Genomic DNA, 27624 nt, shown 5'->3' with positions numbered 1-27624 from the left:
TGGTCTATAACAAAGAATATTTATGATTGAATATATGAGTTTAGAGATTAGGATTAAGGGACATTGATTGGATATAGTAAGGCATTATTAATAAATTGGTTTATTCTTTGAAGAATTAAAAATAGCCACTTTGTAATAATAAACCCACTTCTTTTTTCTTTCAGTAGTGAATGTAGCTTTCCATTTTTCTGAAACCCTACGCATGTTCATTGAACAAATCTGTATATCTAAGTACCTATGCCACATGCAGTTCAGAAGTAAGATTTTTGTAGGTAAGTGGAGTGAAGACTGCCACTGTCAAATTACACAATATGGAAACCAGAAAACTCAAGTAAAATAAGAAAAATTGGAAGTGCAGGTATATAGTTGTCTTGTACCGTGTCTAGGAAGACAGCGATCCTTCACTACTGTCCCTGTCATTGAAGTTAAAGGTGAGAGCAGAACTCACTCCATTAAACAGGAAATAGCAGTCTGACAGCTGAACATGTCAGCCCAGCAGGAAATAAGCAACAGCAATGCCAAGCTGTTTGGTCAAATTGGGCGATTAGTAAAGCTTATACGGAGAAATTTGGTTCTGATTTCTCAGGTAACGATTACCAAATGCATAAGTATAAAGATGAACTAGAAAACCATTGTGGCAATCAAGGAGAGGAGATAGAGGTCCGCAATCAGTCAGCAACCATAAACATGGAGACAGAAGCAGCAGCAGAAGACTCAGAGAGATGAAATTAAAAATTAGATGTGAGACAGCAAGCATTTATTCGGAAGTTGGGAACCTTGATGACCAGTTTTACAATGTTAAATTATTAATCAATTTATAAATTTAATAGAAAATCAAAAATTAGGTAACAGCAGGAAAGAACTGGGAAGCATTTTGTCTTAATAAACTACTTCTCACATAAGTGGGAATCTGTTTTAGCCTCTGTCTGAGGTTCTTCCTGACCCTCCTATTTCTCTCTGTCAATAACCCCTGAACTCTCACTGTACCCAGGAAATGTGAATGCATCTTAATACTTGAGTCTAGACACCAAACTGAACCACTTTGCCACTGGGAAACATTTACTATGGACAGAATAACATTACGAAAGTCCATTATTTTGTCAATTATCGCTGATTAATTTAATAGGAAACAAACACATTTTCATTTTCAGAAAAGGGCTGAAATCACTGGTTTTGCTAACTCATTTAGTTAGCTAATTGGGAAACAAAACACACCTCAGCATCCCAACAGGGGCACTGGGAAGTGAAAGTCAGGGACCACCCTAGAGCAGGAAGAAACTTCCAATGGGTTATCCAGCCTTCGGGAATCATTTTCCAAAGGGTAAAACCTTTACTTTAAAATCTTGCTATGTTTGAAGGTACATCCTCTACTCAAGAATTTGGCTTAAGTTTACACATACACTCATGAGTAAATCACAAGACGTCAGGTTAAAAAGCGAAAAAATGATAATAATAAATATACAACAACAAATTATCCACTTACTCACTTAACCCAGAAAAGTTAAACTTTCTAAAAAGAAAAGAAAGAGAAATTGAAAAATAGAAGCAACTTGGATTCAGTAGTATCTTGAGCGACTATAATTCATTTTAGTCATGTTTGATATTCAACAAACATTGGGACATGAAAAAATTGTATGTGTGTGTGTGTAAAACTTATGAAATAAAGGGGTTACATATGGCTTTTTAAAAGAGCCTTGGTGTCAATTATCTCTCCCCTAATCTCACCTTCTGCCATTTAAACCTCCCTCGTCATTAATCCCCCTTTCTCCTTTATATCTCCTGTATTCTACTCTTCCATTCTGTTACATTTTATCTTCTTCCTCCTCACCAGTGGATCCTTTCAAGTTTTCTGGTATCTATCGGTACTCTAAATTAAAGATGAAAATAAAGAGATTTGACATTAAGATCCACCCATGAGTGACACATGACACAAGACACTTCTTGGCATGGGTTACATCCCTCAGCACAAAACGCCATCAACATGAACCCTTAGAACTTCAATAATGACCAGTATAGCAAAATATGGACCTTGGTAGCATAATAACATGAATATTATTGGGGTAGTAACAACTGTCCTACTGAATTCAGAGCCTGATTCATAGAAGAAAACATATGCCTGCTCTTGTAAACATGCCCAAAAGCCTGGTGGGGGAACTCGTAGATCCCAAGACTGAATCTACTATTATTATTTTACTGAATGCAAGTACTATCACAAAACATTAGCCAAATCAGTATATTTTTACCCATAGAACAGTGCAACTCTCTGACCTCTTTAGAGAAATCTCTTTCTGTAGTAAATGATGGTTAACACAGAAACTCATAACTGGACAAAGTGCAAAGAAGAAATGATGTGGAAAATTCAGCTCTAAATGAGACATCTCTACTACATGCTTCCCCAGTTAAAGATGAGGCACAGCGACTCTAGCATCCAGAGTTAAATGAAATAAGAGTGCCTCTATTGCACCTTTAGGCCTATATTTCCATGCTGGCCATTGATGTGGTGCATAGGCATCAAACCTGGATAGGACTATTGGAAACCCTGGAAACATGCATAACCCCTTCTGGTACTATGGAAGCTGGTCCTCAGAGGTCCTATCAAGCTAGAATTTTCTGTGTCCTGTGGTTAAAGTACACAGTCTGGTCAGCGTAATGGATTTGCCTTCAATCTGTGACAGGCAACAAAGAGTGCCAGAGAAGTCTAATAAATGAGATCATGTATTAAGGAGCATATAGATATATACAGATAAAATTACACACACTTAGACAGATGGATTCCCATATTTAGGAACATATAGATACATGTAGGTAACATTATACAGACTGAGCAAGAAGTTTTCCTATATTTAGTAATATATATGCATAAACACATGCATATGCATGTATGTATGCAAACCATTAATGGATAAAGGAGCTACGCATTTGAAAACAACAAAAAATATCATATGGGAGAGTCTGGCTGGAGGAAGGAAAAGAAAAGGGGAGAATAATGTAAGTATATTATAATCTCAAAAATAAAATGAATAATTTTTAACAATTATCATTGCCACTAAAACCGCTTTTAAAACCACTACTAGAGTTTTCAGATGCTCTTCAGTGTCTTTGTCAGGAAGAACTGTCTGGCAACTCAATTCACAGTGGTGGTCACTCATTAACATTTCTCTATTACAATCTTATCAATGAATCAATAATGGATCACAAAACCACTTTCTTCTCCACTGCTTATACTGTCATAATTCCATCTCTTTACATTTCATGTGATTCCCAAAATTATCTCCTCAGTGAAGTTCTTCACTGTCTTCTTGAACACTATCACCCAAGGTGTGTTTCTCACTGCAGTGAGAATCTGGCCTTTCAGAATTTGCTCTGGACACAGCTCTTTGATTTTTCAAATTTCCTGGACAGTGTACCTGGCATCCAGAATGCATTGTTATCTTTCATTGTGGCTTCAGTGAGAAACCCAAAGCCCCTGCATGCCTATTACCACTGTAAATGCCCCTCTGGTGATCACAATGGCCCTGCAGACTTTGATCATTGTTTCAGAGATTGACCTTCAGAGAGAAGATATAGAAGTTTAGACTCATCAGAACACTCTTAATTATCATTGCAGTGGGAGGAAGAGATTCCAAGGATGCTTCCTCAGATGTGTCCACAGAGTGGAATACATTTCTTAATTCATTCTAAAAACATCAATACTATAATAAAGAAGAACACATGACAAGATTTGGAAGTCTTTAAATTTTCAAGCATTATCTTCAACCCATTATATCTAGGTGATAGATTCTGGAAATAGTCAACAACAAGTGAGTCCTACTCATGATAGACGTGATTATGTTGATAAGACCTAGTTATACTATACCAGACATAAGACTATACAATTTTCAAACATTATTTCCATAATTAGGCTCCCTGGGCACCATACATCTACTTCTAAAATCAAGCATATCCAAGCTTTTAACATTGTGACATGATGTGACCAAGCACATAGTTTATGCTTAAGAACCACACACTAGAGTTACAAAACACACCCAGAAAAAATCTCATAACACTTTAAGTCTAAGATGTCTGATGGTCCTCATTCATAATCATTTTAGGATAAGTGTAACCACATGTGGCCAGTTGGGCACAGATTGGACTTGCCTGCCTGTCAATCAAGATCATTTCTACTGAGAGCAGACATAAATCATCACAGGATAAAATGTCGAAATTTAAATTTCCAAAGACGAAGTGGTCTAATTTACAATTTCTTCATCCAAGATGTTATGATGCATCACTACACCCATAATTGGTTTGACATTGAATTTGATAACATGAAACATCTGGCCTCACTCCCATGGTGACCAATGAGAACAATCTCTGAAGCGGGACAAATTATCCTCTCGAAGAACAACAGCTGTCTCTATGATCTATAAATATGTCTTCCCCTTTTACCCAGAAGAATATTCATGTCACAGAAAAGTAGAGACAAGGGCATTATGGGAGGTGTGGTTCTGATGGAAAGCCAACTGTTCTTCATTTATCTTTCTGGTGTCCAATGAGTCTTTCTTTCACTAAACAGCTGTGCCTTCTTACCCTTTGATTGCACACACCAGAGCTATACACGTTCCTGATCTTTGAATACACTCATGAAAACGTGAAGGTTCACTTTTTTGTACTATTTCTTTATTACCTCAAGAATGAAACCTTTTCAGAGTTTCAGTATTTGCGATAAAGCATATAAAAATTTATTAACTGTCAAGAAGAGAAACCCCTACATCTATCCCCTGTATTGGTGTAATATACATCCTACACCTCAAAGCATAAATCAGGACAGTAGTAAGATGACCCGACTGTTCTAAATTACCATTCTACTCTTGTTCCCCTCAATCATGTACTGATATGAGACAATGTAATAATAAGTTGCAATTCTAGAAACATTACCATTATAGACAACATAGATTATGCATACCAACTTGCTGTTGAGTATCCTCAAATACAGCTCTGGCTTGGAATAATTTTGGAAAATTCAGAACAGTTTCTCAAGCTACATGTAGGAAAGACACCATGTTCCATTACCATAGATACTACTTTCTTTCTCCACCCATTTGCTGATAGACTCACAGGTCATTTCTGTGAATTAGCTACTGGGGACAGTGTAACACTGAGAAAGGTAATGAAGTCCCTTTGGTAAGTAACTTCCTCAAGTTCAATAAAGCCTAGAGGTGGGATTTCTGGGTCATATGGCAGTTGAAATTTTATTTTTTCATGGATATCTAGTTTCTCATAATTACTATGCTAATTTACAACCCCACTTGAAGTGCACAAGGTTTCTCTTTTCTCTATGTTTATACTTTATAATTTTGATAATATCTATTCTGACAGGAATATATTATCTCATTATGATTCTAGATTGAATGTCTCTAAATGATTGAAAAGAATATTTATATAGAGTGTGTGTATATGCTAATAGTGTGTGTGTTACTTTTAGAAATGTATATTTAGGTGTCTTGCTCGCTTTAATTCGTTTCCCTTATTTCTTACTCTTGGCATTTTAAGAGTTTTTTTTCGATTTAAGATGTTAATCCCTTATCAAATAGATGGTTTGCATTTCCTACCAAGTAATAGGCTACCTCTGCACACTGCTAATTTCTTTCTATTGCTTTTTTTCTTTGTAGCTGTTTTATTTAAGCACTTTGTTTAACTCAGAAAGAACATTTCCCAGGCCTACTGAGTACTTTCTCTTCCTTTGCCCTGAAATCAGTCATTTATCTAGGAAGCATTTGTTTTACACAAAGAAGCTGGGTTTTTGGGAAAAAAAATATTATGGAATGAAGAGATTGCTAGAGGTTAAGCGCACTTAATTAATTCTCTTACAGGTTTGGTTCCCAGGACCAACTTCTGTTACGCAAAACTACCTGTAACTCTAGTCCCAGGGCAATGCTCTCAGGCCCTGGTGGGCACTGGTATACATACGGTGCATATAAACTCACACGGTCAAACAAACATGCACATAATTAACATCAGAATTTTTAAAAATTATTCTATTTGAGGCTGTGTCTGTCTCCTGCTCTCACAACCATTATAGTACAATTAGCTGCTTAAAGACAGTGCCAGGGCAAGCAATAGTCAGACAGACAGTGGGAGAGTCTGTGCCTCGTGGAGGAAAGTCAACTAAACACAGGCAAAGAAAGAACCTAAGAAACTGAGAAGCAAATTGTCCTTGCGTGCATTCTTTGGGCAGCCTTGCTGGGAGGAAGGCAAGAAGAATCACCAGGATGCTTCTGTCAGCTCCTAGGGCTTCTTGGAAGTACTCAGGGAGGTGAAATTCTGTCTGCCAAAGAAAAGAGGGAATTTGAAGACATAGAAAAGGTTGACAACTCTCGCTGTTAAAGAAGAGAAGTGAAAACTCTACATCCCCTGAGAGGGGAGACCAAAAAGAAGTTCAAAGACCCCCAAATGTGCCCAAGAAGCTTTCTTCAGCCTTCCTCTTGTCCTGTTCTATGTACTTCCCCTAAGGAATCAAAGGAGGACACCCCGACTTATCCATTGGTGATGCTGCAAAGAAACCGGGAGTGATGTGGAACAATATTCCTGCAGATGACAGGCAGCCCGGTGAAAAGAAAACCACCAAGCTGAAGGGAAAATACCAAAAGGACATTGCTGCCTGCAGAGCTAAAGAAAACCCAATGCAGTGGAAATGGGGTTGGACAAGGCTGAAAACGGCAAGAAAAAGAAGGAAGAGGAGGATGAGGATGCAGAGGATGAGGATGCAGAGGATGAGGATGCAGAGGATGAGGATAAGCGGAAGGCAGGCATGAAGATAGTGATGATACGTTGGTCCTAGCTCAGTTTTTATCCTTGTCTGTAAAGGATACACCCCATACAAAAATCACTCCTTTTAAATAAAAAACATTGAAATATAAGCTGAGGAAGATTTGTTCTTAAACTGTACCGTGTTTTTCTGTATAGTTACCACACTACCGAATGTGTCAGATACTGGTGATATTTTTAATAGCCACTGACCTTGCCTGGCACAGTGCGGTGGTTGAAAACTGGCATGGAAAGGATTTTTTAGAAATTATTTTATTTATATGATTATTTACTCTTTGTGCATGGAAGAGGTGGTGTGTGTGTCACAGGTGTGTGTATGGAGGTCAGAGGTCAATGTCCAGTAGGCAGCTCTCTCCCTGAACTCTATGTGTTCTTGGGGTTGAACTCTGTTCAGGCTTAGTGGTAAGAGTCACTGAGCCATCTTGTAGACTAAGTGGAAGTGATTCGAGTAACAAATGATCACTGTTTAGGTATCTTCACTTTATAAATCTTTGTTAGAAAAATAACATAAATATATTTATAAAGATAATAGAGATAGCTCAGTCGTTAAGAAAGCTTGCTGTTCTAAGTTCAGTACCCAGTATCCATGTCAGACATCTCAGAACTTCCTGTCACCCCATCTCAGACAATCCAATACCCTCTTGTGTCCCTCAATGGCATTCACACACACATTCATAAAGCCACACACAGACACATACACACACATAATTAAACAAACACTTTTAAAACTTTTGAACTATTCATGCACATAAATACTGTTTGTATTTTTTACATGTATATTTGTGTTCATGTGCATTTGTATACACATGTACAGAGATGTGAGTTATGGCCATATGTGGCTTGTAAACCAACTGTAATTCCAAATCTAGAAGATCAGACAACCTATTCAGTCTTCTGTAGTCAACCACATAAGTAAGCAAGTATCCACACACAAATACATGTAAGTACATAATTCAAAAATAAGTATACACATAAATGCGCATGTTGCAGAAATCAAGATGTTGCATCCATGCCTTTAGTTTAAATTCATTTTCAAACTTTTGTATTGCTTTTGGAGCTTACTTATTACTATGCGCCAAGAGATAGTTTCAAACTCATGGTCACATAGACAGCCTTCATTAATCTCGGTGTGGCACAAAATAAAACAAATAGATGCGGATGGGGAAGAGGAAGGCTGACAGCATGAATAGAAAAAACATTTACAAAATTGTAAAAAAAAAATTTTAAATGTACCAAACAAGGTAGAAAACTATCAGTATAAAATCTAAGGTCGGTTACAAGTTAATTATGTCCATTTGGGGAACTGCTTCTATTAAGATGCCATTGTGGAAGGTTTCATCTCTTTAAAATCTTATTAAAGAATTAATAAAATATTCCATGTGGTTCAAACTCACTTTTGGAACCTCCACAACACATTATGATTTAAAAAACCCAACATTTTTGCTCAAGATTAATACTCTCCCATGTATTGGCACAAAGAGTCTCTGGATAGGTTTTACAGGAGTAAATTATAGAAATTCTCTCCTTACGAATTTTCTCACCAGCAAAGGTGTCTGGGATTTATTTCATGTCTATGGTTTCTTGTCAAGTACTCAATTTTAGGACAACTTTCTGATGGTTTAAAACATCTATTTAAAGTATGAAAGGAAATCTGACTCGTATTACTATATAATTAGTAGAAGAGAAAGAGACCAGCAATTTGCTTAAAGAGCAAATAGCTGAGAAACACCCAACTCTGCATCTTCATTAAGAAAGTCACTATAGGTCAATGTTCCCAGTTGGAAGCCAATCATTATCCTTCCTCATGGGGATATTAACATGTTTAATTTGGTTTACCTTTGGCTGTATCTCCTGAGTTTCATTTCTCTACCCAATTCTTATTAAGCTTTCATTGATTATATCAACAACTCTGCTTTGTAAATTAAAATAACCTACTATCCACTCTCTCGGCCTTCCATATGAGTTTATTTTAGTCTTCCAACCCTGTTTGATAATGCCTCCTTTACTGGGTGATAAACTATCTCTAGTGGTTTTACCATGCTTATACAATAAACTTGATTTTTACATCCAAGTACAAATGAAGTAATAGCTTGGTATTCCATTTCAAATTGAAAATGAAGAGTAACAAAATTAAGTTGTATAAGACACAAGCAATCTGCTTTCTGCATGCAAGTCTACATGCAGATTCTGCCAAAAGCTGTACACAAAAATTAACTCAAGATGAATAATCAACTTCCTGAAATATATAAAACTATAGAATTTGTAGAACAGGTCAATATAATTAGGATTTCCACAATCTTTTCTTTTTTTACTTGTTATCTTTTATTTATTTATTTATTTATTTATTTATTTTTTATTGAGAAAATGAGAAAAAAAGCAAGTTTCCACCTCCTCCCAGCCTCCCATTTCCCTCCCCCTCCTCCCACCCTTCTCCCCCTCCTCCCACCCTACTCCCCCTCCCCCCACTCCTTTCCCCCTCCTTCTCCAGTCCAAAGAGCTGTCAGGGTTCCCTGCCCTGTGGTAAGTCCTAGGTCCTCTTCCCTCCGTCCATATATAGGAAGGTGAACATCCAAACTGGCTAGGCTCCCACAAAGCCAGCACATTACGTGGGATCAAAACCCCTTGAGCTCCCAAGGTCCCAATGAGGAGCAGAAGGAGGGAGAACAAGAGCAAAGAAGTCGGGACCACGAGGGGTGCACCCACCCACTGAGACAGCAGAGCTGATGTATTGGGAGCTCACCAAGGCCAGCTGGACTGTGACTGAAAAAGCATGGGATAAAACTGGACTCTCTGAACATTGCGAACAATGAGAGCTGATGAGACGCCAAGGATTTCCACAATCTTATCAAACATTAAGTTTAGATTTCTTTTAGTTCTTGTTACCAAATTCCAGAGCCTTTGACAACTGATTTAGGTTATGTTTTCTAAAAACCAATAAAAATATGAGACATAAAACCAATAAGATATAAATACTAGTCTTGCTGACTTATGATAAACATAAGTTTATCTAAAAATCTAATCCATTTCTTATAATTTATCAACATTCAATGTTCATTTATGTATCATAAACCAAATAAACTGTCTAGCACATGGTATTTTCCTGCTTTCTGTAGTTAAAACCAATGAATTTTTAAGTTACCAAAAACATTCGAACCAAAGGATAAGCCATATCTAGTTGAGATTTAAACTCCGATTTCCTATAAAGTACATTATTGATCAAAAGATGCATACTTATGCCTCTGCCTTCTGATATTTAACTCTGAGGACAGTGTTCATCAGAAAAATGTTCTTTTGGCTCCTCTTTGTCAATTGATTTCCCATGTGAGTCTTAAACCCCAAATTACCTCATTAGGGCCTCAAATGGTCTTATTTATTAGGCTTCCTTATTTTATTAAGACAACATGATAACCACAGATGTCAATTGCTGTGATTATTCTCTCCCTCCCTCCCCCCATAAAAAAACTAAAAGTCATTAAATTCAAGAGAGGAAAAAAAGGTACAAAATTAATTATTGTAAGTTCAATTTACAGGAATATAAGATAAGGAGGAATGAGGAGGAACAGATGCCAGTAAATTTAGTAAACTGTTCACTATTGCCTTAGCAGAGACAAAAGAAACAGAAGGGGAATCATGAAAATAACCTATCACCAGAATGGTATAGATTAGAGGAGTTTGATATTGGCAGGGCTTTCAGTGATAGCACAGAACAGAAGCAGGGAGGTGAGTTGGCAAGTCAACCAAGTATTGTCCCTTATGATTATTCATTAAATTTCCATACAAAATCTTATCCAAACACTGGAATATAGTGAGAAATCAGACATGAGCTTTATTCTCAGTGAGCTTAGCATTCTTGAGTAGAAGAACGATAGAGCTTAACTAATAAATTTGATTTTATAACAGAAGTTTATATTTGCACTGTAGACAAGCAAATGAATACTATTGCTGAGACTCAAGAAGCGAAAGACATGAGCAGTGTGGTTTATGGGTAAAATGAGGCCTCATTGAAGGTTGGGTGTAGTAATAAGGGCGGCGGGGCTGCGTCCCCAGCACCCCAGCTGCTTGGCTCGGCTAGCTTATGCCCCAAAATAATTACACAGACACTGTATTCTTTTAATCACTGCTTGGCCCATTTCTATCTAGTCCTTACTGGCTAATTCTGACATCCTGATCAACCCATCTCTAATAAACTGTGTAGCTCCGGTCTTACCGGGAAAGATTCAGCATGTCTGACCTGGTGGCTTGCTTCATCGTGTGCATCTTCCTGGGAGCAGGGAGCATGGCGTCTCTCTGAGGCGTCTGCTCCCTAGAGGAGAGCTGTGGAGTCTGAGCTCACTTCCTCTTCCTCTCAGTGTTCTGTTCTGTTTACTCCTCCCACCTATCTTCTAACCAATGAGGACCAAGCAGTTTCTTTTTATTTAACCAATGACCTTCCTCCATCAGTTGGGTGATAAATAAGATACTAATAGGAAGAAAGGAAAGAGAAGCTACTGTGTATAGTAAACTGCACAGTTTGTACTGTGTGATCAGCAAATTCTATCATATGATGTGGATCTGGTGGTGTGGTGTTAAACATAAAAGTTCATGTTATTTCTGCTGGGTTTTTTGATGACTACTTCTCAAGATATAGACAAAATGCATTCTGGTATAAAAAACAGTATCTCTGCTGTTATGCTTTCCAAAGTTTTAAAATATCTTCTATCTCACAAAAACTACAACTATTTCCAGTTCAGGAGCTATTGGTTTTTGCCCCTCCAGTTTCAGAAACTGGCATAGACCACTGGTACATTGTAGGGACATAGAAAGGCTGCATTGAATTTACTCCTGATCCCATATATAAATATATGACAAGGGACTTTAGAGGAGAGCCCAGCAAGAAAAACTTCTTGGACAAATCTGAATTTTAAGAATCTCATATTCTTTGAAAACTTCTCCTGTGTGTCATCAAGTGGTGTAATCTTCCACAATTGATACCGTAATCTGCCTACATCATCATCAATGATTAAAATTTTGTATTCTTATTCTCATCAAATCACGACTGGAGAAATATTTCGACTGTAATAGGGATGATTTCAGAGTAATTTGCCACTAACATATGAGTGGTATCATGTGTAAGATTTTAACTAAAAGAACGGAACTGCACTTTCAGGGCACTGGTAAACTTAACCCTTCCCTGACTTAATGAAATTTACACAGCTTCTGCCCTTCTTAGATCTTCTCAACAAGTGCTATCAATAAGTCTTCATTAACTAATATTTAGACATTTCTGTAAATTAATGTGTGTGAAATACAGCTAATTATAAAAGCAACCACACAAAATTTCTCTATTGGGGTGTTCACAATGGTACCTAAAGAGCCAAACATATACTTTTAAGTACAGACCTTAGAACCTGGTTTATTATTTCCAATATGGATATGCACTAGTTCATTCTCAATTTATTTATCTGAGGTAAGAGTATGTCTCCATATGTAGCTCTGTGATTGAAGAGAGAAGTAAGGAGATGAATATAATATTTGGTGCAATATGTAGATAGTTGAAGTAGTTTGAGTGTTAATTTTTCCTCCTTCTAGCTTCCACTTTGGAAGGATATCAGAACATCAGGTATCATTATAAATTGGTAGGATGAAAATCAGAGTTTTAGCTGCCACAACTGTATATACTAAGAAGAAGGCTCAGATTCCTTTTCTTTTATAAGTAGCCACCAGAAGTGACCATCTCGCTAAGTTGATTGCCTAGAGGTTGCTTGAACATCAAGCCTTCCCTCTCAGATCCCAGTCAACATCTGTTCAGTCTCATGTAAAAACTATTTCAGGAGTATTTCCCAATAAATATTTTTTAGTTCGAAACTATAGACAGAGAAAGGAGTCTCTGTTTTCATCATAGTTGGAGTCTCAGTTGATCTCTCACGCACCCATGTCCTTGACAGCTACATCTGAAGCCTGCATACAAATTAGCCTCTAAATATTCTATCGTGTCTATAACTTGACATTGAAAGGAGGTTCTCCTCCTGCATTTATAGTGTCCACTAAGGTAGAATTTCAAACACATGACACCCAATGACATCTAGGAGGCTCAAGATCTCAGTTGGTGAAGGTATGAACTGCATTTGTTAATGGTTATTCAGCCATGTCTTTGAGGAGAATTCAGACCACACAGTGAAAAGTAGCACTGCTTTGCAGAGGTAGCTGGACCGCTGCTGGTTCATGTGTCCAAAAATATGGGAAGATATTAACATGACGTAAATGCTCCAGGAGGGGAGCAGCTGATTTTTTGTGCCAAGTGACTCTATTAGGGATTTAAATTGATACAATGCTTACTTAGGTTTACAAAAATCATCTTGTCAGGAGTTAGTGGATATTTGAACAAAGAACAGCACAGAAAAGAAGTAAAGGTGTGACCTACTTAGAAAACTGACTATTGACATGTAAGAAATTGAAATTTATTGGCATAGCTACTGTAACAGTATTCTATGAGGCAGGTACTAGGAACAATGTCTAATATTTGAAGAAAGTATGAGGCAGTCATGCATGCTTTTCCCCTATCATCACACAGTTTCCATGAAGTATAGAGTCATGCCCACATATCTTTTATTTAAAGCTGTACTACGTCATGGATGGTGAGATACCCAATTCATTCAATAGAACCACAAAACATACTTATTCCAGAACTATACTGTTTTTCCAAACACACAAACAGAAAAATACTATACTGGCATACTGAGATCATACATTGACATTGAAGAGACCTGTGTTTTAACATTATTATTTATATGTCAATTTACCTAAAGTCTCAAAAGTGTCATCCTAAGTAGCAAGAAAAATTAAATTACCATAATATTTACAGACTTATTTTAAGACCTAAGAAAGATTATATGCTCATATAAATTATCTGATAATATGTCTTACACAAAGCTATGATCTCAAATCTTACCAGATATTGTAAAACTGTATCTTCACATAAAAACCATTTGGGCTATTAGCTACTGTGAGTCCTCTTATGAAACAACATACTTTAGTTGACAAGGAGAACAATCTTTGGCTTTCTCAATAGAAGATACATATCTGTAGAGAAGCTAGTAATTTAGTGTGCCTGTTTATAGGGCTCTTCTTTTATGGATATGTCTCTACTACAGAAGATGGATGCACACTGTGGATTTGGGGTAGGAAGGACTGAATTCGCACCATGAAACACACTGGAAGAGCCACAGGTATCTATGAGAGAATAAGCTTGCTGTTTTCTTTTATCATCATGCTCTGTATTATCATCATGCATAAGGAGACAAAGGGAAGTAGAGTTTTGGAATGTGCATGTTAGGTGATACATACTTGAAATATTTTACTTAAAACTCATAAAAACTTAATAAATGGGGGCTGGAGAGATGGCTCAGTGGTTAAGAGCATTGCCTGCTCTTCCAAAGGTCCTGAGTTCAATTCCCGGCAACCACATGGTGGCTCACAACCATCTGTAAAGAGGTCTGGTGCCCTCTTCCGGCCTGCAGGCATACAGAATATTGTATACATAATAAATAAATAAAATAAATATTTAAAAAAAACTTAATAAATGAAAAATGATAAGACCAAATTTTGCAGGAAATTTGCATCATCTCAAGTAACTTTCCCTGTGTCACGTGGTAAAGAAATTGTAAGTATGACTATCTCACCAAATATGGTTTGGCTGATAGCCCATAATCTTTTTTTTTTTTTCGAGACAGGGTTTCTCTGTAGCTTTGGTGCCTGTCCTGGAACTAGCTCTTATAGACCAGGCTGGCCTCGAACTCCCAGAGATCTGCCTGCCTCTGCCTCTGCCTCCCAAGTGCTGGGATTAAAGGCGTGTGCTACCACCTCCCGGTGATAGCCCATAATCTTACAGTGCATGCTAGGAAGCTTTTGTTTCTTGTGTTCTGAGAGCAGAAAATATTTCGCTAGGCAGAGAAGTGGAAATGAATTGCAAGTATACTGGCAAAGATCCCAGAAGGAGAGGGGGAGAACTTACTGGTGGAACTGGGGGCACAGGTATGGGTACAACTAATGAAAACCAAAAGAGAATGCAGAGGACATACTATAACACCAAGCACAGAGGAAGGAGAGCTACGAACAGTTCTACACCAGATAGGAAAATAAGAAAGGAAATGCAGAACCTGTAGATCATCCCAAAGGGAGAATTCCAGTGGGTAAAGGCTGTGGTGGCTACATGTGGCCAGCAGTGACATAGCCAAACAGGGAAAAGTTTGAAGAGCACAGACCATACTTACTTTGCTTTCCTCTACTGCTTCTCCAGAGTCAACCTTCTGTGAGTAGAGCTCAAAGAAGCCCTATGACATGGTCCAGAATTATCTACATCCCAGAAGGGAGAGCAAAAGAAAGGCTCCGATACATAATTGGAAAATAAGCAAGCAACTGTGTTAACATGACTCAAGGTTAGCGTGGGAAATCTGAAGTCCTCTGCATTGCCAGCCCAGTGCGCACTGAGCATCCAGCAAACTGAGCCCTGTTCTTGGGGAAATTCTCATGATCAAATCTGTGGGGTCTCCTGTGAAAGAGTGAAAATACGTTTCTAGAAGACAAGGGCTTTAGGTGTCAAGTGCAGCACCCACCAGGGAGCCTAATGCAATGAAATGAGCACATATAGTCACTTATACGAGCTCCTCAACCTGTTTCATCACCTTATCTCCACAACAATTGATATCTCCTTTTATGGTATATGTGCTGTAATTTGCTTTTATTTGTTTTCTTACCATTTCTCATTTATTTAGTTGTTGTGAGTCTTAAGTAAAACATGTCAAGCTTGCAGCACCTAGCACATGTATTTCAAAATTCAGCTACCCTGTCTTTCAATGGCCTGGCAGAAGGCCTTTCAACAAAGAAAGACAATTTATTTTTTTTCTTGTTGTAGATCTCTGCAGGTGTTCTAAGAACCCCATGGTAAGGGTTTAATCCCTCCTTCCCAAAATCTACAGCAAGCTCCCTACACATTCCTATTTTCCATTTTCTGAGCAAAAATCATGCTTTTAAAAGAAAATAGTAGTTGAAATGAAAAGATAAAATTAAGTCATGATCCCATTTGCTAAAGTTAATCACCGTTTGACTATTTGTCCAAGTATAATTTTATTTTCTTCTTCCCCGTACTTGCAAACACCCTATAGGCGCCCAATTCACAAATGTGGTCTTAAGGTCAGCAGCATGGGACCTTGAGAACTTGATAGAAATGCAAATTATTGGAACTCCTGGCAGACTTACTGAAGCAGAAAGCAGTGCTGAGATTCAGCAATTTGTGCGCTAACAAGCCCTCTAGGTAATATAATGGATGCTGAAGTTTAAGAACAATTTGTGCACTCACTATTTTACATTCTGATTTCTTTGCTCAACATTATCATATTCATATTTAATATTATGATTAGCATAGCCATTTCATTAACTGCTTAAGATTCCCCTAGACTAGGCACTTTGCTTAAACATTTGATCACTCACTCATTCACTTTATAAAACTATGTGCACATTCTGTATAGGAGGTAGCCGTGGTGAGTCCCACAGTTACAGCAGTAGAATGAAGACCATTTTACTTCATCATAACACAGTTGTTTTCTACTTTTTCTGTTGTAGTTAATGATAAAACTAAGTATCATTTTTATAATGTAAAGCCTTATTATATATGTTTTTGAAAAAGGGAATTAAGATCGAAAATAGTGAACACCCATCATAATACTAAAGAAATGTATTTTTTCCTTCTTTTTTACTTAAAAGTAAAAAAAAAAAAAAAAAAAAAAAAAACTCTGAGCATTCAATTGGCAAGGTACTTCAGTTCCTATTTTCCCTGTTACACAGGGAGAAAAATTAGAAACTCTGGTTCATCTTCTAAAGCAATCAATTCTTTGACTTTGTGTTGAAAATATGATGTCCCATCTATTTCATGTAATTCTTCTTCAATTAAGTGGTTGTTAAAATGTTTCTGTCATTGTCAGTCAACCCTAATCCTATGTTTCTGCTGGGAGGAGGTGTGATCTCTCTCACGTGTATTCTTCGGCTGTGATCCTAGGTATACGTGTGGATTTCACTATCCCCATCAGTGTCAATAAACTTCGCACAAATGTCACCAATGGGCCATACTGGCTGGATTCAAATAGATGATCTGAAAATACTCAAGTTGAGACAGGAGTTAATGACCTGTCTAGATGCTTGCAACACACATTAATTCTACCCATCAGAAATAAGCTAATGATGTTGTATTTAAAAGAAAGGCTCTGATCCAATTTCAAAAGATTTTCAGGGACAGTTACCATGGCATCAAGAAAGTACACAATTTAATAAGTAATCAAACAGGATACAATTCAGGACGATGAGGTGTAGTTCCACAGACTCTGAAGATACTAAAACCTTAAACCTCAGATTATATTCACAGTAACAATGAGGCCTCCAGACACCCATACATCTTTTTTTTATTCTCACAGGGAAGTAAATATTATTCTGTTTTTATTGGTATGAAAACTTAACTTAGAAGACGTTCTATAGATTAAAAAGCAACAAACATAATTGATTGAAAATCTGCATTTTCATTGTTTAGTTTTACCATTGTTTCTTTTTTAAATTCTCAATACCTGTTAAGAAGGTTGTTCTAGCTAGGTGATATTTTTCTCTCTATATTATTCAAATTTTCTTCCCTATTCCAATTTCCTTAATAGGGCAAAATTTCAAATTGTTTTCTATTCTATCTTTTCATTTTGAATAATTACACACTAATAGGCATGTTTTAAAGTATTATAAATAGATAGTATCCATCCTTTATTCAATTTCCCCTAAATATTAAATCTTACATAATTGTACTTTATCCTGCCTCAGCTTGGTGGGCCAGACATTGTTGACTTCCCAAAGGAGCAGGAGAAAGGGAGGGAAGGGGAACTTGGGTTGGTATATACAATAAAAAAAAACTTTTAAAAATAAATAATAAAAAGATTAAAGAGAAAAATAAGACCACGTAACTCAGTCACAGAGAAATCAAATGCTATTTTTATTAAGGTTTGTTTCCTTATTTTTATACTCCCTTCTGTAACTAAATCATGTTCTCAAAGATAAAAGAAATGATGAGTCATCCTTGTATCTTCCATCTCTATACCAGTATTGACTCCTCAGAAATGTTACTGAATGTTAAGTTGAATTGAATAAATATATATTATGAATACATACAAAATAATTGCATGTTACGTTGAATTTAAGAAAGAATTTATACAAAGTATTTATCAGTGTGCATAAATATCACTAGCTTTATGCTCTCAAGGGCATTAATAGAGAACAAGAGGTTCACGGTTGCAAAGTCGTGTGCATTATCATTTATCTGACATTTATCTCTGTGGATATGTGATTTTTTTCAAAATGTCTATAAAATATTATTTTCACTATCCATATTAAGATTATAATAACATCTTAACAATAATGATAAAAGAAATTGTCACTATAATGCATTAAACTTATTTAAAATAATTCACATATAAGATGTGCCATAAATATTAGTAATTCTCTATCTAGTAAAAGAAAAGCAAGATAGAACTTCCTAAGACACACTCTTAAGTGTAGTTTCAACTTATTTAGAAGTAGAAGACGATTATTACTGCAACCTTAATCAAACTCAGGAAACAACTGAGCAGCCGTTCACCGGGGAAAGGGCAAGCAGTATTTAAGTGAATTCTAAACTCGACCTCCGGAGAATTGATTGTGAACTTCGCTCTTGACATGATGGCTAAATAAACAATTACTTATTAACTGCCGCCCGGAGGTACACTTTTTAATCTCCTGAACTAGCGATAAAGCGAAGATTTGATTTGGAGATTTAAAAGCAGGCAAGAGACAATTTGCAGCTTAGGTGAGAAAGTAACGGAAAACAGGGAGGCTTGGGTCAAATGGCAAAAATACAATTTAGTTGTTGACCACGAAGATGGGCTGAGGAGACATTTCTGAGGCTAAATATGCTTGGAACAGTTTCTCCTCCATAGATGAATGACTGGGCCACTCCTTAATGTCACTTAATGGTTTTCCCTGAAGGCCACCAGTACACTGCTGTGCTCTTGTGTGCTCTTGTCGTGGAGGCAACGGCACTTCCATGCCTTTGTACGTAACACTGAAAATGTTACTGAAATGACAGATATGCTGCTTAGGGTGGTAGACTAGGGTAATGTTTAGCAATCTCAATCACTGGACAGGTTAATCAAAATCCTCTAGGTCAAAAGGTCTCCACCATCAGGATAGAGCTGAGTATCTATCAATGGGTAAAGATATATAGTGAGAAGCCTACATTCTGGACTGGCTAACAAATGTATCCTTCCTTACAAAGGTGCCTGATGTGGGAGTCCCCTCTGTGTGTTGCTTGTATTGGTTAATGAATAAAGAAACTGCCTTGGTCTGATAGGGCAGAACTTAGGTAGGCAGAGAAGACAGAACTGAATTCTGGAAGGAAGAAAGCAGAGTCAGAGAGAGGCCATGGATCCGCCAGAGACAGACACTGGGAATTTTACCCAGAGAGCCACTGCCACGTGGCGATATACAGATTAATAGAAATGGGTTAAATTAAGATGTAAAAATTATCCAATAAGAAACTAGAGCTCCTTTGGACTGGAGAGGGAGGGGGAGAGGAGTGGGGGGAGGGGTAGAAGGGTGGGAGGAGAGGGAGAAGAGTGGGAGGAGGGGGAGGGAAATGGGAGGCTCGAGGAGGTGGAAATTTTTTTTATTCTCCTTTTATCAATAAAAAAAAAAGAAAGAAACTAGAGATAATGAGCCAAGCAGTGATTTAATTAATACAGTTTCTGTGTGGTTATTTGGGGACTAAGCTAGCCGGGCAGGCGAGACGAACAAGCTGGTCCTCCCTGCAACAGATGCCCACCTTCATTTATAAAGTGGAAAGTTAAATTTTCAATCTCTTGCTAAATTTTCAATCTCATGAGATTATGAGTATTCAAACCAAAGCAGAGTTAAGAACTTTTTCTGCATCCATACTTATTCTATATTTAAAATCCATGCTTTACTAATTTCAGATAATTGACAATATAGCAAAAAAAAATGCTTTAAATGGACTCTTCAAGGATGTTCTGTACTTACAGAAATACTTCTCCACAAGTCTTCTTTCTATTACTTTTCTAAAGTCCTTCAAAACGCAAGTGTACCATTTTAAGTATAGGATTGTGTCTGTTCTTCTTAGGAGTTCAGATCCAATGAAACTCTCAAGTAAGAACTGGTGAAGAGCTAAGCACATCTTAAAGCATTCTCACTGTCTCTGGTAAATCATTCTGAGTGAAAATTTCTTAAAATTCCATTACTAAAATAGTATCCAATAATGACATTGATTTTGTATATTGCAGCCACAAGGGGTAGCAACCCTACAGTGGTTCAATAATAAATGGTCAATAAATGTTTCCTGAGTTTAAAATAGTGCAAAACAAAAGCAACTAAAGTTTTAGAGCCTATTACTGAAAATCAATGTCTTCCTGTCAAGCAGTCTCAAATGTTTTAAATCTTCTTCCATTGATTCAATAAATTGTCAATTATCTTCACTGTTTCTAGATCTCTTAATACACCAATATAGTCAGGGATGTTTGAGGAATGCAGGATCAAAATGTCATATGATACCATTAGATAAGATGTGAAATATCCATTCATATTTCTCCTAATTGTAAAGCAATCCTTAGGAAGGCAAAGTAAAGTAGCAATAAGGTTTGTATAATATTTTCTTCAGTACTGCTTTGCTTTTATACATCACAAGGTATTGTTATGATGACAAATATTACCACTCTGACAAAAATACGTGTTAGAAATTACCTTAGTGAGGAAATTTCATTTAGGCTCATGGTTTCAAAGATGTCAGTGCATAACCCTTGGCTCCGTTGATTCTGGAATTGGTCCATGCTGAGACAGGTCATCAATTACATGAGAAGAAAGTACAGGGGCATGCTATTCACCTTCTACATACAAAAAGCAGAATATGATATGGGGACTAAAGTCAAGATACAACATTTAAGATTCATACTGTGTGAACAACTTCTTGCAATAAGGGACGCCAAGTATGTTTCTAGAATTTTGCAAAATGGAACTATCAACTGGGGCCAAATGTTCTACATATGAGTTTGTGGGGAAAATTTCATGTTCAGGCCCCAATAGACAGCCTCTCAAAACAAATTCAGCTGTGATTATTTTGAGTTACATATCAATGTTTTCAAAGGCAGAGCAACTTAAACTAGCACGTCACTTAGTCTGTTTCTATATTTAGGGCTTCTGGAATCTAAGCTTTCCTGACATCATTTGCAGCACGTTAAATTTCTTTTACTTGGCACACTATTTATATAAGAAATAGTGAATGGTTGAAAAACAAAAGGCAAAGCAAAGCTTAAGAAAAGAGACACTTGTATTATGAAACAAGAAATTAGTAGGCAAACCAGTGCTAATGAAGTCACTCTGCAGTTCAAACAGGAACCAAACTGACTCCATCTCTACTCCCTACAAAGTTACCTTTAATTCCCTTATTTTTCTATTGATCTTGATTCTTAAAATAAATACATGGAGTGAAAAGTTGGTGAGTAAAGAAGAAAAAGTTTTCCTCCTAGCAAGGATTTATCTTTAAAAATATCACAATAGGCTCACACCTAGACACAAAAAGGCAAGGACCACATCAGTCTGTCATTTCCACTAACATGTCAGACCTAATATGTGCGTTCATTCCTTCTGTGTTTGAGGCATTTGTCCCCTCAAAATTCACCACAAAACTTAATAGCTGTTGGGACATCGTTAAGAAGGTCTTTTAAGAAGTATTATGTCCTATCATGGGGATTCCACCTTTAAGGGATGTCTATATGCAGCTATAAAACATATCTACTTTACAGAATAGTTGCCAAGTTTCCAATACATTGACTTGGATAGATAGATAGACAGACAGACACATAGACAAACAGATAGGCAGACAGACAGATACACAGAAAGACAGATAGATAGTGCTCTAGCTATCAACTCTATAGTTCCTCTGCTTGGGAAGTGGGCTTTGAGAGTCCTTCTTCAAACCATGCTGAAATTTTATTGACTAGAACTTTGTAGGTTTAGGTTTTTGTTTTTAATTAGACATGTCCCTTTTAGAATGGTACAAGGCAATGTGTTGCCTTGCTAGTTGTCTGTGTATATAGACCCTTGATCCACTTGTAATCAAGATGGTTTCTGCTAAGCCCTTGAATTCAGCAATGACACAAAAAGTCAGGCTGGAGTAAAAGGCAAAAATAATGGAAAGGAGATAGAAAAATTAGAATACATATAAAAACAAGCTTGAGAAAAATTCTGAAAACTTTAATAGAATGTACAGAATATTTAATAAGGTAGTTAGGAGAAGGTAGAAGAAACAATTCTTAACTCTTGATCTTTTTGTGTTTGCAAGAATATTCCATCACTTCCCTAAGTCCAACACTCTCAACTCTTGCAAACACCGTCTGTGACAACATGACATAGTGCTCATCTAACTCACTTTAATTGAAAAGACTTTTAAAATTTAACACTTTTGCAGGGAATGGACACGTTAACAACCTGTGCATTTTCTGACATTTGACTTAATTTACAGCTCAATGAACTTGTCTCTGACTGTCTGAAACTGACACTTAATATTTATTCTTTTTCACCTCTGCTTCCTGTTAATGATCTTGAACACTAATAAAGTTTTACAAGAGTTGTGACTTCCTGACCAAGCATAATCTCACTCATCAGTGGGAAAGCAGTGAGCACCACACTTGAAACCAAGAGCACACTGAATATTGCAAGAATACGTGTTTTACTTTTAACTCTTCTTTATTATTCTAAATAAACTATTAGTGCTTAAGAAGCTTTGGGACATAACTTCAACTACATATTTATAACAATTTTAACATATATTGCCTTTAGGCTCAAGTTCTAGAATCTATTTGCCGAACTTAGATGAGCTTGATTGTGTAAGACCCCACGAGTCAAGTAACAGCAGAAGGCAGACACATATAGGAAAATATATTTTTTTCAAAATCAAATATATGTTGTAGATTTAATTTACTACTGCTAGAAAATGAGAGAGAAGGAGGATAGAGAATGGAGCGAGAGAGCGAGAGAAAGGAAGAGAGAGGAGTGAGAAATGGAATGAGCAGAGGGAGAGAGACAGAGAGACCAGGTCACCAGGTGTTAAGGTTCTTCTGAGCCCTTGGATAGTTTCTGTGTAAGCTATCAGAGGCAAACACTCCTGTATAGATGGATGGTTTTTCATTTCATGCTCTTTCATATCTTTCTAGAGCTGGGACTTCAAACACCAATTCAATTTCCACGTAAGTTGGACGAAGCCATTGATTCCCATATATATCTCCTGTCCCGAGGCCAATATTAACATCACACACCAGATGATTGGATCCATTTCATGTTTTGCCTTTGGTATCATCTTATCACTCAACAATAGAAAAATGGAAAAAATAACCACACTACTTAAGCTCTACAAGAGAAGGTCATTTGTAAGATAAGAGGTAATGTTTGTTTATTCTCAAAGTCTGTAAATCTTTTCCTCCATCAGCTAGGACCAGATACAATGAAAAGGTTTTTTTTTTTCTTGAATCTGTTCATCTTGGAGGTAAAGTGAGTGTCTGTAATGTGGTGTGTGTGTGTGTGAATTTTAAACTTCCACAGTTCTGCCAGTATACATTCAATGCTATATAGAATAAAATTAAGGTCTGTGAAGTGTCTGAACTCTATGTATTCCCTTTCATACACTGTTTATCATTCCAACCATCATTGCCTATGACCCCGCATGGGTTTCACCTCTATCTAATCATGATCTAGTGATGAGCTGGCCCACACCTGTGCCATGGCCACGGAATTAGAATTTCCATACTTTCATAGTTTGCACCAAATAGAATCCCTGAGTCTGGATCCGCTCTCACAATAGTGTTTTTAAATAATAATCTTTATTTCTGACTTCAATGGATTTAGGATCATCGTGGAAAGATACCTGAAGGCATGAAAATGGGAATATTTCCCGAAATGTTTCATTGAAAAGAGAAAAACGGTACTGAGTGTGGATCATACTATTCTATGGGTTGAGATCCCGAGACCAAATCAAAGGAAATGAATTTGTGAGCCCAGTGACATCAGTCCTCTCTGTTTCCTGCCTGCAGCCACAATGTGGCTACTGATATCTCGTCATTCTTTGGATGTCACCCCTTCTCTGCCAGAAAGAATGCTGTCCCCTCAAATTAAAAGCAAAAATAAACCCTTTCTCTTAATTTACTTCTTTGAGGATGTTTGGCCACATCAAGAGAAAAGTTAACTCTCTTCCCCCACCCAGACAAATCACTTTCGCTTTCATATTTAACCCCATGTTCACAGGCAGTAATAGGCCACTGTGTCTATGCCCTGAGAATTAAAATGTATTGAGAAAATCAAGTACTCAGGTATAAAAACAATATGAATATCTTCTGACAGTCTTGAAGTAAGAAGTCTATGCTATGTGAATGTGATTAAACATGCCAGCTAAAGATAGAAAAGAAATCAGAGAATGGAGAAAAGGCTCAATGGTTAAGAGCACTGGTTGCTCTTCCAGAGGATCCAGGTTCAATTCCCATACGACACACCCATAAGAGAGCAGCTAACAACTGCCTGGAACTAGAGTTACCAGAGATCTAAAAGTCTTTGAGCCTCTAAGAGCACCAGGCATATATGTGGTATAAAGACATACTTGCAGACAAAACACCTTTATGCATAAATTTTTAATTATAAAAAGAAATATCAAAGTTAAATTCCTAAGAAAACATCTCAAAATGAGAGTTTGAAAAATTTGGGGTATCTTAGACTAGATAAGATAATTCTGTGTTGAATCTGATGGAAACAATATTACCAACTAAATTCCAAATAAACTATCAACATCATTATACGGTGTGTAGACAGAGGGTGATTAGAGAAGGGAGTTTGGAAGCTTAGAGAAGAGAGTTAATAAAACCTGGCAACTGATAGTGTGTCCCCAAAACTCTACTGAAAACAAAGACTTGGAACACAGCAAGTTATGTTTCTATCACTTTTTCCTGTAACGGGTATCACATTGCCACATAGACCTAATTGAGTTGTTTCAAATTTTAGGTACATATATAAGATTTTAAAGTGATGCAGGGAACCAAAGGTGGAAAGCGTTCTGATTTGGAGGCAGGCTAGATTTCTTAGATTAAACAATACTGTCCACAAAAGAAAATGAGTACTAATTTGGACTTATTAAGTTTTGTTTTTATCAGAAGCTCTCAATAAGAAAAAGAAAGCCATACTTAATTGATGCAGACAAAATGTGGTAAAGCACATATCCAATAAACCACTTACCTAGAGCTATTATTTACATGTACTGGGTGATCCTTTATTTTAACATTTCATTTGCTTGAGAAATATCCAGGATACCAGTAATAACACCTGTGGGAGTCTCTTTAAGTCCTTTCCAGAAATCATTAGGTCAAGAAGTCCCAGACCTTAGTAACAATTTAATCAACTGATGGGTTCAGAATTCTAGCAGACTCTTTATAGGAGCTGGAACTGTGGGGGATGAGACACAGCTGGAGGAAGCAGGTCACTGAGGGCATTTTTTAAAAGCCACCCCTTATTCAGGTTTCATCTGCTTCGCTTTTCCTAGACATCATAACTTAAATAGCTCTCTTCCATTCGGCCCTCACAACCATATGGAAAAATTCCACTAGGTACATGAGCTAAATTAAAGCAAACAAACAAATACAAAGGGGGACTTGATTTGAATTGTTCTGCAGATCTTTTCGACACAACAATGAAAGCAACTGAGCACACTTCCGTAATACATATGAAAGTGAAAGTGAGGGGGACAGGTTCCAGCAGGACAGCTCATGACTGACGCACTTGTCACCTACTATGGGACCAGAGCCCACCTATCCTGTGGATCCCCAGAATCGACCTAGAGAAGAACCACGACTCTCTCAGACTGTCTTGAAACCTCCAGATGTACACCATGGTCCACATGTACACACACACATACACATACTCACACACTAAGCACACACATAGTCACATACACATAAACACACACACTCACACAAGCATACACATAAGCACATACACATGTACATACATATAGGTACACAAACACACTCACACATGTAATCACAGAAGCACACACAGACACACATGCACACTCACCTGAACATGCACACTCACACAAACACACACACATAGACACATACATAGGCACACACACTCACACAGGTACATACACTCACACGGGCAGATACATACGCATACACATGCACAAACAACCTCACACAGGCATAAACACACACTTGTACACACATATACACACAGGCACTACACATACACATGCAAATACCCAGACACACACACACACAAACACATTCGCGCAAACACATACACATATACATACACAGAGACACACAAACACAGTCACACATGCAATCAAAGAGACACACACAGAGACACAAAAACACACACAGGCACATTCACACAGCCACACACACATAGACACGTACACATGCACACAGACAGAAACACTCACATGTGCAATCACAGAAGCACACACACTCACATAGTCACATAAACTCACACAGGCAAACATATACACATGTACACACACTCTTACGCAGGCATATATACACATGTACATATACATGAACACAGGCAACACACACATGTAAACACACAGGTACACACACACACACACACAAATTTACCCAGATTTTTCACTGTAACAATACTCTGTCATAGAAGCTTATAAATCTTCACCAGTCTGATATGCTTTGAGACCTGGTTTAGTCGTTAAGTTTTAGTCTTGCAAAATGCTTGCATGTTGGAACTTGTAATATGTGTCTGGGATAGGTGACTGTAGTAGAGACAGCACTGTGGTTAATTTCCGCACTTTCCCAAGTTAGCATCCAGGTGGCCACCAGGCATCCGAGAGTATTAAGGGAAAGTTAGGTCTTCCCAGATTAAATCCTGAATTGTTGCTCTACAGACTCGTGGGCATACAAAAAGTAGTTGCGATGCTGAATTTGGTAGTTTTCCCATGTGGGATTATTATAACAATACATAGCAGACAAATTGCCCAACATGCTATGGGCTGCACTAGCCTGAATTGAAGTTGGGTACATTTGAGTTTCTGAATCTTACAGTAACAAAGCTTCGTGCTGTACTTTTTGATACTATGAGGAAAAGCTCTGTCTTCCCTGAGTGACTAACAACGAAACAAGAAGCTGCTTCCAATTCCTACCCTGAAGCACAAATGTGTGTCTGTTTTACTGTGTTTTATGGTCTTTCTTAAACCTGGTTAAAGATCCAATATGCGGACAATGAGGACTACTGAGAACTCAAGAACAATGGCACTGGGTTTTGATCCTACTGCACGTACTGGCTTTGTGGGAGCCTAGGCAGTTTGAATGCTCTCCTTACTAGACCTGGATGGAAGTGGGTGGTCCTTGGACTTCCCACAGGACAGAGAACCCTGATTGCTCTTTGGGCTGACTAGGGAGAGGGACTTGATCCGGGGAGGGGGAGGGAAATGGGAAGTGTTGGCGGGGAGGAGGCAGAAATCTTTAATAAATAAATTAATTAAAAAACGAATAACAGAGAATTTAATATCTGATAAGTGTATGTGCTTCTATATTGACTGACTGTGTTCCTTGAAACTTTAGTGCTCTGAAGAGATTTCCACTGATAATATAAGAAGGTACTTTTTTTCTAGGTATTATAAAAATTTACACTGTACCTCATAATACTCATAATTATTATAAATTAAATAAATCAAATGTTTGTATATTTAAAGAAAAGGAAATTTTGGTTATA

The 27624-nt window shown here is 37.3% G+C and overlaps 1 pseudogene; it reads left to right on the top strand.

Moving 5' to 3' along the window:
* Window positions 1–484: 484 nt before the first annotated feature.
* The window catches only part of LOC142837468 (high mobility group protein B1-like 1), a 45634-nt pseudogene continuing 18494 nt past the window's right edge, over window positions 485–27624 (top strand).

Source organism: Microtus pennsylvanicus, chromosome 18 (genome assembly GCF_037038515.1).
Source record: "Microtus pennsylvanicus isolate mMicPen1 chromosome 18, mMicPen1.hap1, whole genome shotgun sequence".
Taxonomy (NCBI): domain Eukaryota; kingdom Metazoa; phylum Chordata; class Mammalia; order Rodentia; family Cricetidae; genus Microtus; species Microtus pennsylvanicus.
This window is presented reverse-complemented; position numbering and strand designations above follow the sequence as displayed.